The 18851-nt window shown below is 36.7% G+C and overlaps 1 protein-coding gene and 1 pseudogene across 1 annotated transcript in view; both read right to left on the bottom strand.

Moving 5' to 3' along the window:
* The window catches only part of GPC5 (glypican 5), a 683554-nt gene that overhangs the window by 569662 nt on the left and 95041 nt on the right, over positions 1-18851 (bottom strand). The window lies entirely within an intron of this gene.
* Positions 8439-8592, bottom strand: LOC125146887 (uncharacterized; annotated as a pseudogene).

Here is an 18851-nt window from a genome sequence, read left to right as displayed (position 1 = left end):
CCCCTCCCTCACTCATTTGCTCTCTCTCTCTCTCTCTCTCAAAATAAATAAAAATAAACTTTTAATTAAAAAGAATACTAAACATATAAAATTACCAACATTAACAAAAGACAGAATTCCTAAAAGAATCAATCAATGATTTTATAAGTAAAAATTTCAAATGTGCATAGAACACGTAAACCTATTATCCCTATTATACCAATCTATTTCAACTTTGCCAGAAGGGTGTCTGAGTGGCTCAATCAGTTGAGTGTCCAAATCTTGATTTCAGCTCAGGTCATGATCCCAGGGTCATGGAATCGAGCCCTCTGTCACACTTTGCACTGAGCTTGTGGTCTGCTTAAGATTCTCTGTCTCTGTCCCTCCATCTAACTCATGTTCTCTCTTTCTCTAAAATAAAATTAATAATTAAAAAAAAATTACCAGAAACTTTTTAACTGCCATAAAGAAGAGGTAACACATAAGACTGATATTTTAGATACCAGGAATTATACTGAGGCTACAGTAATGTTTGAAAACAAATATCCAGCAAATTCATTTTCAGTAAAGAACAATACAAATTATGGACTCTGGCTTTCTGCCATTTAGCTGTTTTATGACTTACCACAATCACCTAACTCCCATTTCAAAAACTTTGATATCTATAGCAACACAGAAGTTTGCATTCGAGAGCAAGTACAGACCCTGTAGCAAAATAACTTGAAAAGAGTCTTTATCTCTTTACGATTAATTAAACAACAACAAAGGAGATAGTCATCACTTACTGCAGATTAAATGACTAAATTTAAACTTTTTCAGACCTCCACTTCAATCTGAATAATTAACCAAGGCCACTTTAGTCTCTATGGTTATAAATTCAACACCTTTATCAATACACAGAGGAGATTTATCATATTGTATATAAGTATCCAAAGCATAGGCATTTTTTATTATCACGTAACAATAAACCTGACACTCTGCAAAATCATGTACTGAGATTAAGAAAGATTGTAAGAAAAATATGCAACTGGTAAACAGACCAAAAATAAAATTTATAAACCATACAATGTACAAACATAGCTAAAATGGCATGTTACATTCTTAACAACTAAATGTTTCATTTAATATGAGAATGTATCACACGTGAAAGGAGCTGGATGTAAGGTTGTGTAAAGAATGGAGACAAAGGAAATGTGTACAGAATCAGGGATGACTGTGCAGTCAATACTTCCAAGACAGACGCCACGAGCAAGGATGTGAGGACTACAGATACGGTTTCGGTCCTGTGTTGCTTTGTCACCCCTCCACAGATTGTGTTTGTGTCCTGTGCATGCACTAGCTGTGGTGCAAAAACAGTAACATACTAGAAAATGTGAATCTAACAATGTGATTTTGACATTATACTGACACAATAGCTAATTATCACTTCAGAAATAGGCATTGTAGTAGACGAGACTCTAAGAGATGAAGATTTGCCTCACAGTGAGACTCTAAGAGATGAAGATTTGCCTCACAGTTTCTTTTAGTAAATAGCTAATTCCTTCCTTAAAGGGAGACTTTTTTTATGATTTCACATTTTTTTGTTCTGTGTGGGATAGGAGAGGCTTGGATTATTTTATTTCAGTACTGTGAGTGAAATTGTCACTATATCCCAATGCATTTGAAACTCTGATATGTAAAGTGGACAGAGATAGCATTAAAAAGGAGAATAAAACCCAATCTCACAGAAGAATATAGATGGAAAATGTTTCAGCAAATTACAAAAAATATACCCCACATGAAATAAAGTCCAATCCTGGAAAATGAAGAAGGGTTTAATATTAAGTTATTTAATAATATTAATGCATTCCGTTAAAACTCAAAGAAAAAAATCCAAATATTTGATAATATTCACCACCTATTCCTGATAAAATCTCATACTAAACTAAGGTAATAAAGAATAATGAAAACCTATCTCAAACTGATAGTATTTACTAAAAAAAGAGTAAAACACTGGAATCTTTCTTGTCTGCTAAAATCAGAAATAAGAGGTGTTTAGTTCCATTATTCTTTATTATTAATTTAAATGTTCTACTCAGTATATTAACACAAACAATAAATAGAATAATTGCCATTTTAAGTGATGTGCAAATATAATTATTTGCCATTAATTTTGATGTGGGATTTTATTAAATCTACAAAGCTCAATTCCTCTATATATCAGTGTATCAAATTACCAGTGAGGATTGTTTTTATTTTACCTTTGGAACTTGATGATACAATTCTAACATTTATGTTAAAGAATAAATAGGTGAAAACACATCTTTAAAAGGTGGGGAAGAAATGTAGCAATACTTACCCACCAGACATTAAAACACAATATAAATTAAGAGAATGTAGAATATAATTGATTAGGACTATAATATGCTGATTTGACACAGAACCCAGTATATCTAAGAATGAAATTTGTAATAAATGAAGAATTGAAAGTCCATGCCAAAGGGAGGAATTATTTAAGAATATCAGAGAGAATATAACCAAGAGAAACTTCTAGCTCCCAAATTTAGTTCTTACAGTCTAAACAGTAGGTGAATAAGAAAATCAGTTGCATACGTTAGAAATAAAACGGGTAAGCTGTATAAATAGAAAGCTTAAGGATGAAAATACATAGCAAAAAAAACCCCACAAAATATTCATGTTCATTAATAGACAATTCATAAGTTTCATTAATAGGTATATAAAATTTCCACCATTTGAATTAGCTTTAATAGCAATGTGCTTTAATAGTAATAACACTGATTTGATTATAGGTATTCACATACAAAAATTAAATAAATTTCCCATTATATATGAAAAACTCTTGAGAAAATGTGGGCCAAGATTTATGCATGTATGTATGCTTGTATGTGTTGTGAGTGTGTGTGATTTTATAACATTTTTTAAATTGAGACAGACTTCACATGCACTAAAATTCACCATACCAAATTATACAATAATCTGAATCTGTATCCATCTATCCAAGAATATATGCACAGATCAGAAATACAGTTATAAATTCGGATTCAATCAGCTTACGATTCTTAACCTATAATGTGTAATATTATGGTCATTGTTTCAGCAGGTTGTTTATTTTCTGTGCATCTAACACAGACTCTGGAGGATGAATATCAGGCACATGCAATCTGCTGCCATATGTACCACATGACTACAGGGAATTTCACGGTGCTGTTCATCCCTACACCCCCAGAATCTACAACAGTTCACGAAATGAGCAGGCAACCATAAATAGTTCTTAAAGAAAGGAATAATAAAAATTAATTTCCCAAAGTATCATATTTTTGCCCAACCTTCCAAGTCCATCTATTTACATGTTTAATGTATAACAACTGCTTCACTGAATGCCATGCAATTCATCCATTTATAATTCAATGGTTTTAGTATATTCACGGAATTGTATAACCAACACCACAAACAATTTTAGAACATTTTTATTGTCCCAAAAAGAAACTCGGCATGCATCCATTGGCAATCACACCCCATTTCCTTCCAACCTTACTAGGCCTGTTCAAAGATTAAAGTATTTTCTATCACCATAAACTCACCTCTTCTCTAAAATTCATATAAATGGAATCACACAATATGTGGCCTTTAGAGAACAGGTATTTATAGGATCCTAGGGCCTGGTCTGGGTGATCATAAGATCTTACAAGGTGGAGAAGTGGGTTGGGAGTGGGCTACGTTTATGCAGGTTGGTGATCCTCAGAGGAAAAAATCTTGAAGCAGGTCTTCCAGGGTAGGCTATTAGTTTTGATAAGTTAAACTCTTTCAGCCTTTCTTCCAGGAGCAGGTATTTCTGGAACATACAGCAGTTACTTTTGCTTAGACTAAGTATTATTTAATAAGGGACAGAGAATTATCTTGGTTTCAGTTATTCAGCCTCATATAACATTGTTTTCCAGGAAAAAAATACAATACATGCTTAAATCTTTGTTGTCTTAGTGTATGATTTAGTGTCTCCATGTAAAAATTAACTTGGAACATGTAATACATGACAGGAATGCCACGTTTCTGATTTTAAAGCAAATGCTTCCAGAAATTCCATTATGCTCTTGGTATTACACAATAGTTCTACACCTTGGAAGGTTTTTATTTCTATTAAGTTTTTTCTTTATTTTTTAACCTTTACTTCTATTATGTTTTAATCTTAATTTATTACTACATGTATGTTGCTACTATTTGACACACTGTACAAATAGATATTAATTGAGGTTTGCATCTTTTATGATTATAGAGTATACCTCTTCATTTCTTAGATTTTTGGTTATTTGTTGTCTGTTGTTGCTGTCTTGTATTTAACCTCTGGGAACACCCTCCCAACTCTCTGTTGACACATTTAGGTCAGCTGACCTCACACATGACCCCAGGGTGGTCAATCTGTCAGTGGAGGCTTCAGGGAGGAAAAAGTGGCCCAAAGCCAGAATGGTGAGCAAGACATTGGAGATTCAATGGCAAATAAGGTCCCTTCTTTCTAGTGCTAGAGGTAATCAAGTTAAAATGAGGTCCTTTGGTGGGAGAATCCTGATCCTATTTGGTGTACTTACAAGAAGCAAAATTTGGGTACAGACTCACATAAAGGGAAAATGATGCAAAGAAAACTCAAGGGAGAAGAGAGTCATATACAAACCAAGCACAGGGGCCTGGAATAGATCCTTCCCTCACAGCCCTTAAAAGGAACCAACTCTGCTGATACCTTGATTTTGGACTTGTAACCTCCAGAACCATGACAGTAAATTTCAGGTCAAAGACATACATTTCAAATGTCTTCCAGGGAATCACCAAAAAGCCACATGATGACAATTCTTGGGCATGAGACTCTGAAAGAGCTCTAGCTTGGTTCGGTGAACTTCATTACCAGGAATACGGGCTGTTATTTGTCAAGGGTACCAGTGAGCTAGAGGGGAAGAGATGAGACTAAGGAAAGCTAAATGCCACAGAGCTCACTGTTATCAATACTAAGTAAATTTTCTTGAGTAAATATTCCCTGGGTTGCTGCAACCTTTTGCATAGCTTCCAGAATTGTGAACATTTTGATTCTGACACTTTTGCTAAACAGTTTCTTGCTCTGATGGAGGGGTAAATTTTTGAATGTCCTTACTGCAACATTTTGCTGACATCCTATACAAAAAATTTTAGCAAAGCATGTTTTGTAATTGTACAAAAAAGAGGAAATGTTTAAACAGAGGAAGGTTTAAAAATAAATGGTAGCCAACTTATATAATGACATTATGAAGCCATTAAAATGTTTTAAAAGTAATTAATCATATATAGAAATAGTCATGATATTTGAATCATGATTCAAGATTCAAGAAAACAGTATCAGCAGCTAACATTTATTGAACTTTCTACATGCTTCATCTATGATAGATGATTTACATGAATTATCTCATTTTATTTCCACACCAATGCCTTGAGGAAAATACCAACCTCTCCATTTTATAGACGTGGATACTAAACCTTAGAGACAGTCACAAGTAGTTTTGCGACAGTCACAAAGGAAACTAGTACCAAAGTAAGTACTTACATTCTGACTCTAATAGCCTCACTGTGAACAGCTTACTCACAAACCTCTTGATGGGATCTCCCTACTACCTTGCCATGCAGCCCCAGAGCCCCCTTCCATTTTCCTAATATTTCAGGTATGTCCATTAATCATCACTATTTGTTTTACTGTCTTACTTCTCATTAAAATATGAGCTTCCTGAAGAGAGAAGCTGTGTCTCTATCTTGATCATTACTGTGTCCCAAAGGACTGGGCCCTCAATCAGAATATAATAATTTTAAATGAGCAATATAAAATATATGAACAAATAAGTGATTTAGTGGATATATAATATTCTCATTATTCTTATAGTTTGAAAACATAAACCGATCTGTATTAAATGAACACCCACTCTGCTGGTAGACAAAAGGAAAAGGCAATGGCAACTAATCATTAGTTGCATCTATGATGCATCTACAATGCATCATATGGCATCTGCATGACATATTTCTTGGTCTTTCTAACGCAACACAGGATAGCAGGGCATGCTCTGGCTAAACCCTTAACAACAGAGACTGCTTGAGGAATCCATATATGTCTTATAAAAATTAACTTTTAGGGTAAAAAATGCAGAGTGAATAAATCATGTTTAGGATGTCAGAAATGGGCTGATGAAAGGGTAATGCTTAAACTGAGCCCTAAATCATAACCAATGCCAGAGGAGCACGAGAAAAAGTTGCAGACAGAAGATAGCAAGCACAGGCAATGTTCTTGGGATATGAGAAATGATAAACTTGAGATACTGAGAGTGGACGGCAGAAGTTAGAGATAAAAAATGAAGTTTAAGAAGTTAAGAAATGGTTTGTTAAGATCTCACAGAATCTTTATAGGCCATTTAAAAAATGTTGGATTTGTTCTTAAAGGTAATGGAACAGGGGTGCCTGGATGGCTCAGTCAGTTGAGCATCCAACTCTTGGTTTCAGCTCAGGTCATGATCTCACAGTTTGTGAGGTCGAGCCCCAAATTGGGATTCTCTTTCTCCTCTCTCTCTGCCTCTCCCACCAACTTTTGCATACTCTCTCTCTCTCTCTCCAAATAAATAAATATTTTTTTTAAACATGCATTTAACATACTTAGAATTGCATTTGTACAAAGCATCCTGGCTACACTGAGAAGAATAATGGGGCCAGATACGGCTATAAGAGTCTACAGGATACAGCAATGGCCAAGCCAAGTAGTGATGCTGGCTTGGACTAGGGCATGGAGAAAAACAGGACTGCTGAGAAATTAAGGAAGTTCAAATGCCAGGATTCAGTAATTTATTAGATAGGGGTAAGGAGGGTGGTTAAAGGAATTCAGGATGACACAATCCTTCAGATTCCCAATGTTACCATAATCTGCAATGAGTTACATCATTTGCAAATCCTCTCAATAATTCTCTACTGACCCATTATTCCTCTAACAAAAGTTAATTCCAACACAAAGAGTCGTTGATTTTAGCAATTTGATTTTCAACAAAATCAACTCTCTGTCTCTCTCTCATCATGGCCTGCCATAATAGCAACAGCTAATATGTGCTGAATTCTAGATGTGTGCCAGCACTGCTCAACGTACTTTATGTTATTAAATAATTTAATCTCCATTTCAGAGATGTGAAAACTGAGGAATAAATTATTAAATTAATTAAACATGTCAACATTTGCATAGGCAATGAGGCGCAGAGTAAAAAATGCGTAAAAAAAATAAATGTGCAATTAATTTGTAAGCTTAATATTATATGTATGAAAGTGTACACACAGAGGCATTCCATGAATAATGAGGGATAGAGAGAAAATGGGAGAGAGAAGGAATATGTCCACTTTTGGGTTTTCAACTTCAGTAACAGAAAATTATTTTTTGTTCTTCCAAAGTTAATTTATACTTAAATCATAATATATAATCATGAAGTATCCCAACGTTAGGTAAACAAGATATATAATATATATAATGGTCTTTCAGGACAAGAGCTGCTGTCTTCTCAGCAGGGCAGACTATTCTTTTTCACAAAAAAATTAATTTTATTGTTGTGCTTCAATGCAAATTCTCAGAGGGGAGTAGCTGAAAAGAAATGCTCCTTCTTATTTCATTAAAAATAATAAAGCACAGAGAATATTTCATCTGAAATACCCCCCAACCCCATTTTCATTAACTGCACTATTCTAGATGTCAACTCTCTGATTCAGAATTGGAAAGGGTACGTTTTAGAGGGCTCTAAATCTTTGATTTCAGAATTACATACATGATTCAAGTCCCTAATTACCTCTAAATTCATATCTACTCTACTGAGCAGGTGCTTGGAAAACGATTTATGGAGGTGACTCAATTGCATTCATAGACCTATTTAGGTTTTGCTTCCTCAGGGAGGTCTCTACTGACCATGGTAGCTACCCTTTCATGGCACTCCAATTCCCTCTGCAAGCCGTCTCATGGAGCATACTTCACAACCATTCGATATCTGTCTTTCCCACGACTGTCTGTTCCACAAGGTCAAAAGCTGAGACTGTTTTGTTTCCATGCACAGCCCTGAATCTTAGCTCACAGATGGAAACTAAGGGTGCTTTTAATTACACATTACTATGCAGGATTTTATTCAAAAATATAAGCTGACCAATGAGAAAATAAAAATGGAGCTATTGATGACAACTCCAGCCCTTCAACTAGTTTTCTCCAGCTAATGATTAAAACACTTCTTTGAAAATTACCAGAAATAAATTGGAAAAGAACAGGAAGGCCATGGGAGGTGGTGTCTTTGGAAAGTCACCTGGCTACTCTCGTCTGGCTGAAATAGGCTCATGTATAGCTCCTCCTTGTGTAGCTTTTGAATCTGCCTACATGGCTCTCTACTCATCTCCCAAGCCTCAAATCATAATTCCAAAATCCTCACCATCTACACTAACCACCTAACCCTGGATTCTGCAAATTTCTCATCTTCTAGAATATGTGAGTTATTCTGACCATCCACAGCCTTTAATTTCCTTTCTCCATTAGTAATTTCTTAGCAATAATCACGCCTCAGATAAACCTCATTGGCTACAATACTGCCACTGCGCAAAGCTTCCATTAGTAATTTCTTAATTGTGTACACATGTATATATGGTAATTTCTTGATTGTATATACGTAAACACACAAACACATATATATGTAATGTTATGTTCTATATTAGACTATACATCTTTTAATAATGGGAACCATTTTATAATTTCTTTTTTCTTACCTGCTAAGTTCACCAAAGCCTAAAATGGCTCACAAGGCAATCAAAACATATGGCCAAAAAATTACTCTAAGTGAGTATACCAAGCTCCATGGAAAATAAAGACTTTCAAAAGTTTCTGATCATTAGAAATTTTTCTGAGAAAAAAAATATAGATATGTACTTGAATAAATTAGATGGAGACTGCAATTAGTCATACAGTTCATTTATTTCGGACCTTAAGTCTGTTTGGTACTTGAATCCATTTAGAATCATTTGTTGTTTGATCTAGGAGCATCTTCCTGCATTTGGATTATACAAATGCTGAATTATTACCCTTTCAGGACCATTTGCAATTTAATTGTTCACAGACAGAGCTTTAATAACAGTGTATATAAAATAAATATGCAGGATTTTTGTCCAAAGCATAGTAAACTCTTCACTCAAGTGTCATTTTCCTTAATCTGCCCCTCTCTACTTTTTCCAGTGAGGAGTTAATTGAGTTTCTCACAATCTCGTGCCTAATTCCCATGCCAAATCATTAAAGGCTCAATAACTGCTTGAATAGATTAGAAAACCACCCTTTGCTGGATCCCCACAAAAATGTTTTTGTGACAAAACCCTGTTGCTGCAAGTAACACATTCAGTCTTAGTGCAAAAGTCTTTCTAAGACACTCATGGAAAGAATGAAACAAAGTGTTTCAGCGATCATCCCCAATCTGAAAGTACCAGAAGGCATCAAGTTGAATGACAAAGTATAGTGAGACTGAATAAAAAGGAAAAGTCTGATCCAAAGTATTTACCCTCTAAAGTTGAATCACATGAACCTGCTCCTGTTTCAAGTATGCTCTGCAGTTTCCATTCAAGCCGCTCCTTTTGTATAACGAGTAAGGAGAAAGAGAAGTACGTAAACACAGCGATGCTTTGAATAAGGACTGAATATAAAGACATCTGTCGTCTAACATTTTGCAATTGTGCCTAATAATGACACACCTCCCTCTGTTTTTTCCACAAGAGTCAAGGATGAGTTCCTAAAGGAGCCTAGGGTAACAGCTTTCAACATTTTGTGTTAACAAGTACCTTGCCTTTGTGCATTTTAAAAGGAGAGAGCTAGGATTTTTTTTCTAATAGCCAGTCTCCCCCCCCCCCCCCGCCCCCACTAGATCAGAGAAAGCCACCAGGTTAGCACAGAATTTTTCTAGGGGAAAAAAACCCTCTATGTTCTTTGCTTTATTCAAGGTGACTTCTATAAAGTCATTTCAAGGTTTTAGAATCACTCCAATGACTGTAGCTATTCAATAGGTATCAAGCTGTCTTAGAGTAAAACAAGGGACCATTATTTGTAAATCATTTTTGTGCAAACTTCAATACCACAAAATGAGACTTAGAATACAATGTGCTGCAATTACATTTAAGCTCTAAATCAAATCATCATGACTCAAAGATATAGATAGTGTAGCCTACCTCAGTGAGACCATTCTTCTTCCAGGGGCATTCTCCACAGCTGGAGCCAATAGTCATGGAGGAGTAGAAGACAAATGTTCTAAAATATCTCCCTAAATGTAGACCATGTGGGGACTTCAGCATCAACAGTAAGGGAGAGCAACTATCAAGAAGAGACTCCACCACAGGGTGCCTCATGGCTCAGTTGGTTAGGCATCTGACTTCGGCTCAGGTCATGATCTCACAGTTCTACGAGTTCAAGCCCCATGTCGGGCTCTGTGCTGACAGCTCAGAGCCCAAGCCTACTTCAGATTCTGTGTCTCCCTCTCTCTCTGCCCCTCCCCTGCTCCTGCTCTGTCTCTCTCTCTCTCAAAAATAGACAAACGTTAAAAAAAAATTTTTTTAAAGAGAGAATCCACCAAACTAGAATCTCTGAGAGACCTATCCATAGCACTGTACCAGAGAGGTTTTATTTAACATTATGCTCAAAATAAGATTTTATGCTAACATAATAAATTAATAGAAATAAGCACCTGATCTATTTTAGGGTTATATTCATTAACTTTAAGGAATTTCATATAAATTAAATGAAATCTTTGCTGCAAAGTTTACTTTTACTTAAGAAAAGTGCCAATATGCCAATACCTTCTTCCCTTGGTGCCTCACATCCTGTAGTAACAAGGATAATCGTGGTCTGCTTTGGATTGTAGGGAATTAAATGCATTGGATTTCACAAATGCCAACATACATGCAGTCTATTATCCCTTGATATATAAAAGAAGACAGCAGCTCTTTGCCATGGAAGTGGCTGAAAAGGCTACAGGTGAAATCAACAGAAAGAAAACATATAGGATTTGTATAGGATTTTTCTTTTCTTTCAAATGAAGAAGGCATGCATCTACTACTACCCCAGCCCAAAATGTTAGAATACCAGTGTCAGAGGCTCTAGACTAATCAGTTCTAGATGGAGAAAAAAAGAGCTGATTGTAGTATTTGTTGATTCTGGTGTAGGTACTTCTACTCTGGCCAATTTCACGTCACCAAGTGATACCAATCTGCTACAAAATTCTTGATCACCTCCAGCAAGCCAGAATCTAAAGGTGAGTGTACACTATAATCCCTGTTTCTTTAAGTGGACAGAAGCAATGGTTTGAATATTAGATTTTTCACAAAAGGCCAAAGAAGGGGAGGGGGGCCAAACTTCTGCATGTATGTTAAAATTAGAAAAGATAATGCAAAAAATTTGGCAAAAAATGACAGCAACTATGCAGTGATCCCTAAAATATTTGCTTGTCATAAAAGAAAGCAAAGACTATTTTCATTGAAATGCTACTGTGAAGCTCAGACTACCTGGGGATTGAGGACTCAGCACCCTCTGATGGTCCCTATCAGTGCCTCTATCTGGAGCTAGGAAAAAACGGGAAACAAGTTTAGCATTTAGAACAGGACCCAGGTCAAGACTGGAGAGCCAGGAGCTGAAGCGACCCAGATACATGAGGTCATAAGAGAAGGCAATGAAACAACCAGGATCTTATTCCACAGCCTAAGTCCCTGAGGGAAAATCGTCAGGACACTTGTAAGCTCAATTAACTAACTACAATGGGGGGAATCAGAATAAACTATGAATTTTTTTATCACAAGGGAAAACTACCCTCTACATCTCCCAGATCTTCAAACACTTCATCTCTCTCTCTATCAAGCTAACAATGCTGGTATTATTTTGTTATTAAAAATGATGGGGCACCTGGGTGGCTCAGTCAGTTAAGCGTCCAACTTCGGTTCCGGTCATGATCTCGTGGCTCTTGAGTTTGAGGCCCGTGCTGGGCTCTGTGCTGACAGCTCAGAGCCTGGAGCCTGCTTCAGATGCTGTCACTCCCTCTCTCTCTGCCCCTCCCCACTCGTGCTCTATCTCCATCTCTCACAAGTAAATAAATGTTTTAAAAAAATTTTAATTAGCACTTATTACATGATTATTTTTCATAGGCACAATGGCAAACTTTGCCTTAATTCTCTCATGAGATATAGACTTTTAAATATTCTGTGTTAAACACACACACACACACACACACAAAACAAAAACCTGAAACAGAGATATGATTTTTCTAAAGCACCAAGTATAAATTAAGACAGCTGCAGCTGTGGGGCACCTGGGTGACTCAGTCAGTTAAGTGCCCAACTTCAGGTGAGGTCATGGTCTCTCAGTTCATGAGTTCAAGCCTCACATAGGGCTGTGTTGACAGCTCATAGCCCAGAGCCTTCTTTGGATTCTGCGTCTCCCTCTTTCTCTCTCTGCCCCTCCCCCTGCTCATTCTCTCTCATTCTCTCTCTCATTCTCTCTCTTTCTCTCTCAAAAATAAATAAACATTAAAAAAAAAGACAGCTGCAGCTTAAATCTGGGTATCACTCCAACACTTGGGCTTTTCATGATTTTACTTCCTCTCCTCTATAATCCCCTTTGAGATAAATTTAATAAAACTAAGAAAAATCAAATATATACAATTTTTTGTTATTTTTTAATGTAATGTAAGTAACCTTAAAAGTAATTTTAACTAACATGAAACCCAATGTTTAAGAAAGCAGGAGAAGTATAAATAAAATAAATATACTAATGTCTAAGCTGTCTGGCCAGCTTAGTATTGATAAGCAAAACAAAGTGTCTCATTCTGTAAGCCAAAAAGTAACCTTCACTCCATGTATGCTAATTACATCGACATTTCATACCCAAATGTAATAATAAAATCAGCTTGGATTCATTATTCTCAAAACTCTTGAATCAAGCAAAAGAAAGCAGCTACGGAAATGGCGAGCCATAGCCGCTGACAGAGACTTGTCTTCGTGTGACACACTCCTTTAGAAGGCAAAACTCCTTGTCGATCACACAAAGCTAAGTTAAAAGCAAAAATTAAATCTGGCTTTCTGGGATCTAATTCTTTCAATCTAGCTTCCTCTAACCAGGTTCAGAGACAATATTGCACTTCCAATTCCCATTTTTTTCCCTATCTTGGAAGAAAAGCATGTTGCCTTCTCTGTTTCAACAGACCAGTCAGCATTCACGCTACAGCACAATCATGCCAGACTGGGATTACCCCTTGTCTAGCCACCGTTCTTCTCAGCCAGCAGCAAGGTCTTCAACTCGGGACAGATCAAATTCATCTTTCTCTTCCCAATGTCTAGCAGAATGAGTCCTGTAAGAGTGTTATAGACGTTGGGATAACTAATGACTATTTTAGGTACAGTTTTTTAGCTCACGTACAAAATCTTCTCTCCCTCTGGCCCCACACCAGAACCTCCTCCAAACGAGTCTGGATAGCATTTTGAAGCTTTAAACAAAAACTTTAGAAGGACGATACTTCTTCAAACTACCTTGCCCTCCCATCTCACCATCCCCATCTCTCTGCTCAGCTAATTACCTCCCCTGCAGAAGACCCTACTTCTGGCTGGATAAAATTCACTTTTTGCACCTTGAGGGATAAAGGCCAAATGTTTGGTGTTGCTCTTCTGATCTGCAGAATAATTTAGGTCTCTTTTATGTAATAAATACTGTAAACCATATACTGATATTGTTTACTTTCCCTGACCTAAATTGCTGATTAAAGGCCCAATTTTGTTAACTTCTAAGTGCAACACTCTTGTTAGAGAAATACCACAGTAATTGCAACAAAGTGAAAAATGGACCCAGAGCTTTATTTGTATTAAATCCAAAGTAGTTCATACATTTAAAAGAAATTGAGACAGTATCAACTGAAAAACTGAATTTCTGAGCACAAGCATCCCATTGGTCCTTTCCCCAGTGGTCCAATCCCCTTACTCACTTGATCCTACATCTCAGTAAAGATGCCACAGATGATTTTTAGAAAGAGGTAATGTAGAAAAGGTAAATAATAATGTTATTTCTCAAGTTTGCAGTTCTGTAATAACCACAGTTTCAAGAAATAAGGCAGAAATTAAGCTGGTTTCAGAATTATGGGTTTAGCTGGTGCTAGCATTTAATATGGCCAATTATTATTTAATAAGTTCCCAAAGCTATATATAACCTAAAGAATGGTATACACCATCACTGGATTTCAATATTCAGTACCAAATAACATTTAAAATTCATTAAGAGATGTAAAATATTAACGTATGAACATTTTTAAGTGTTTTTATTGATTGCTCAATTATCTTTACTAAACCCTTCAAGTTGCTCTAGAACAAATTTTCACTGATGGAATATTAATATTTCTGAGGGAAAAAAGTAAAACCCTCTAAATCTATGGACTGTTTTATTGCTAAGTAAATGACATCCAGTTCCTCCAGATACAGAAACAAGCCATACACATACAAGGAGAGGAAAAGTAGGCTGCAAAATCAAGAGGACATTAATTATGTACATAAAAATTAGTAAACATGTTTCTGACACTCAATGTACCATGCCACAGAAACTTCAATATCTACATTTGTATACCTGAATTTGACAGCAATGGTAGAATAACATTTTTTCATCAGTAATACAAGAGTGATTTTTTTAATAAGTAAATAATGCAGTGGACTTGTATGTAATTTCCATTGCTTTGACATTTTTTTAAGTAAATGGGAACAGGTATTTGATGAAACAAATATTCATGTATGTATCTCACTCTTACTAAGTGTAACATACCATGGTAAGAAAATGCCTGCAAGAAAGGATGAATACGTGTTCTCACCTTGAAAACCTGAAAGTAACCCTCGGCCTTACTAGGCAAGACAGCAGTTGATTCCCAGATGTGTAGACACCCAAAGAACCAACTCCTACCTGGTCTAGCCCAGGTTAAAGCGAGCCCAGGTTAAAGTAAAGCAGAAAGCAGGAAAAATGACCTAAAGAAAATAAGCCCTTGGTTAGTGTTTGAGCAGAAGATAATTAATGCCATTTCTCTTTGAAGAATAGATTAGTCTGCACTTTCTAAAATTCCAGTTTGCGGGGGGTGGGCAGTAGAAATTTATTTTGTGTTAAAAAATCTGCCTGAAGTGATCTGAATTATTTTTATTTCATTTTTAAGTATCTTCATTTGTTGAAATGAAAGTTTAATGTTTTGTATTAATTGTGACCACAATACATCAATCATAAAACGGCATTGTACTAAACTGAATGGTAACATAAGGAAACACACCATGCCACAATACGTTTCTAGGGTAAATTTCATCTTTGGGGCATCAGAGACAAGGTATTTAACGAAGAGTCCAAAGATGTGGACTAATTAGCTCTATGACTAACATGGTATAAAACATTTGGGCCTCAGTTTGCTCACTGGAAAGATGGTGGACATCAGACAGGGGATGTAAATTTCAAAGAAGCTGAGAAATCATTCATTCCTTTTACTCTTCATTTTACAGGTTTTGTAATGTTCAAAGACTGCCCCTATTTTTAATTTTCCCTTGAATTTTTAAATTATGTGATCCTTATTTTACATTTCTTTTATTCTACATCAAAAAGATGGTATCTCATTAGCAAAAGGATGCACAGCTATAGAGGAAACCTATATATAAAAGGTAAACATCACACAGAGACAAACCAAGAAACAGACTCTTAACTATAGAGAACAAATTGATAGTTACTATAGGGGAGGTGGGGGAGGGATGAGTGAAAGAGGTGATGCAGATCAAGGAGTGCACTTGTTGTGATGAGCACCAGGTATGTTATGGAAGTGTTGAATCACTAAATTGTACACCTGAAACGAATATTACACTGTATGTTAACTAACTGGAATTTAAATAAAAACATTAAAAAAAAGTTAAACATCAGAGGTTGGAAGATGGTGGTGGAGGAGGAGGAACCCAGGCTCAGCTAGTCCCATGACTACAAGATAACTATCAAATCATCCTAAATACCCTAGAAACTGACTGAACACTACAAGAACAAACTCCATACCTAAAGGTAGAGAAGAAACCTCATGGAAGAAGACAAGAAATGTTAAGACACAGTTTGAGAGAGAAGTGGATTATGGCCACTGCTGTGAGGAGGGAGCCACAGTCATGGAGAAAAGTGAGAGACAGACTAACACACAGAAGAACACACAGCAAAAGTGACTCCCCACAGCAATTGGCTTGGAAAACAAGAGGGGCTGAATTTCATGACTCTGGCAACCAGCAGCAGTGAAAGGTTCAGCAGGCCAACTTGGGATAGGGCCCAGAGGGCATTTCACTATTCTCTGAGAAAAGGCAGGCAAAGAGCCTGCAGACATACAGCATGGAAACAGTGGTCTGAAGACTGCCTGGGACAGAGTTGCGATGTTATTTGCTCATCTTAAAGCTTATCTCAGAGAGAGTGTTCACAGAGAGACCTCTCAGGGAAAAAGGAACTGGCCTGCATCATCTCCACCCCCCATCCCTCAGGATGAGCACAGGACCACCCTCAGGAACCAGCAGAGCAGGGACATTCACTACCTAACTTGCTTACACCAAGCCCTGACCCCACACTCTGCTGAAACCACCTTTTCCAGTCACACTTGCCTCAGACCCAGCACAGCAGGTCTCCTCTCCCAAAAGACCAGCCCAAACCCATGCCAACACTGTGAGCCCCAATATGGGAGCTTTGCAGAGGCTTTGTTCCTGCAGTGGTAGTTACAGGTCTCATTTCACAAATATACCAGAGCACACCTAGTAAACATGCACCATATTCAGGCAAAGAACCAAACAATGCCCACAACAGACAAAGAGATACTTTGCAAAGGAGTAGCCTGAAGGATAAAGCAGACAGGAGAAACATCAGAGTACATACAGCACACACTAGGGACACTCCTGAAAGCACCAGCCCCTAGGTAACAGGGGACACCACACTTCATGGCACTACAGGACTCTTTTCTTTGCCTTTCTTCTAAAGAACAGGAGATGCAGCTGACTTCCCTAACACAGAGAAATAGGCAGAGAGACTTAAATAAAATGAGAACAGAGAAATTTATCCCAAATGAAAGAAACTGACAAAGCCACAGCCAGAGATATAAGTGAAACAGATATAAGTAACATGCCTGATGGAGTATTTGAAGCAATGATCATAAGGGTATTCACTGGACTTGAGAAAAGAATGTTAGACATCAGTGAGAAACTTAACACAGAGATAACTAAGCAGAGATAAATGATTCAATAAACAAGATGAGAAACACACTTGATGGAATGAAGAGCAGGCTGAAAGAAGCAGAGGAAGGAATTAATTACCTAGAAGAGAGAGTAATGAAGTAATCAAACTGAACAAAAGAGAAAAAGGAATTATGCAAAATGAGAATAGACTTAGAGAACTCAGTGACTCCATCAAATGTAATAACATTCATATTAGAGGAGTCCCAGAAGAAGAAGAGAGAGAAAAGGGGACAGAAAATTTATTTGAAGAACTAATAGCTGAAAAACTCCTTAATCTGGGTTAGGAAATAGATTTTCAGAGCTAGGAATCACAGAGAGCCCCCAGCAAAATAAAATCAACAAAAGCAGGAATGCCTGAGTGGCTCAGTCAGTTAAACATCCAACTTCAGCTCAGGTCATATCTCACAGTTTGTGATCTCGAGTTCTACCTACATTGGGTGAGCTTCAACCCCACTTTGGGTGAGCTTGAGCCCTGCTTCGAATGAGTTCAATCCCCACTTCAGACTCCACACCCTCTCTCCCCTCCTCTCTCTCTCTCCCTTTCTCTCAAATGAATAAATAAATAAATAAATAAATAAATAAATAAATAAATAAAATCAAAAGCATATCCACACCAGGACATACTGTATTAAATTGGCAAAATATAGTGATAAAGAAAAAAATTTAAAAGCAGCAAGACAAAAGAAGACACTAACATACAAGGGAAAACCCATAAGTCTAGCAAGGGATTTTTCAGCAGAAACTCTCCAAACCAGAAAGGAGTGTCATGATCTACTCAGATTGCTGAATGAGAAAAATCTGTAGCTAAGAATATTCTATACAGCAAGGCTGTCCTTCAGAATAGAAGGAGAGGCAAAGAGTTTCTCAGACAAACAAAAACTAAAGGAGTTTAGGACCACTAAACCAACCCTGCAAAAAATATTAAAAGGGACTCTGAGTGGAAAGCAGAGATGGAAAGTGACAGTATGATGGTGGGAAACACAAATGCAGTAAATACAAATATCTCTGTAAAAGTCATTCAAGGAACTCACAAAATAAAAGGATGTAAAATATGACAACATATACCTAAAATGTGGGGAGGAGTAAAGAATGGGTTAAACTTAGATGACCATCCATTTAATACAGACTGCTATATGCAGAAGAGGATATATACAAACTAATAGTAACCATATATCAAAAATATATGTGCAAAGAATAAACAGAAAGAAATCTTCTTTCTAGATAGGTCTCCTGAAGCAAGGGAAACAAGCAAAAATAAACGACTGGGACTACATCAAAATAAAAAGCTTCTGTACAGCAAAGAAAACAATCAACAAAACTAAAAGGCCACCTGTGGAATGGGAGGAGATATTTGCCAATGACATCTCTGGTAAAGGGTTATTATCCAAAATAAATAACTTATACAGCTCAATATTCAAAAAACAAACACCCAATTAAAAAAATGGGCAGAAAACATGAATAGACATTTCTCCAAAAAAGACGTACAGATGACCAACGGACACATGAAAAGATGCTCAACATCACTCATCATTAGGGAAATACAAATCAAAACTACAATGATATATCACCTCACACCTGTCAGAATAGCTGAC

The sequence above is a fragment of the Prionailurus viverrinus genome, chromosome A1 (assembly GCF_022837055.1).
Source record: "Prionailurus viverrinus isolate Anna chromosome A1, UM_Priviv_1.0, whole genome shotgun sequence".
Taxonomy (NCBI): domain Eukaryota; kingdom Metazoa; phylum Chordata; class Mammalia; order Carnivora; family Felidae; genus Prionailurus; species Prionailurus viverrinus.
This window is presented reverse-complemented; position numbering and strand designations above follow the sequence as displayed.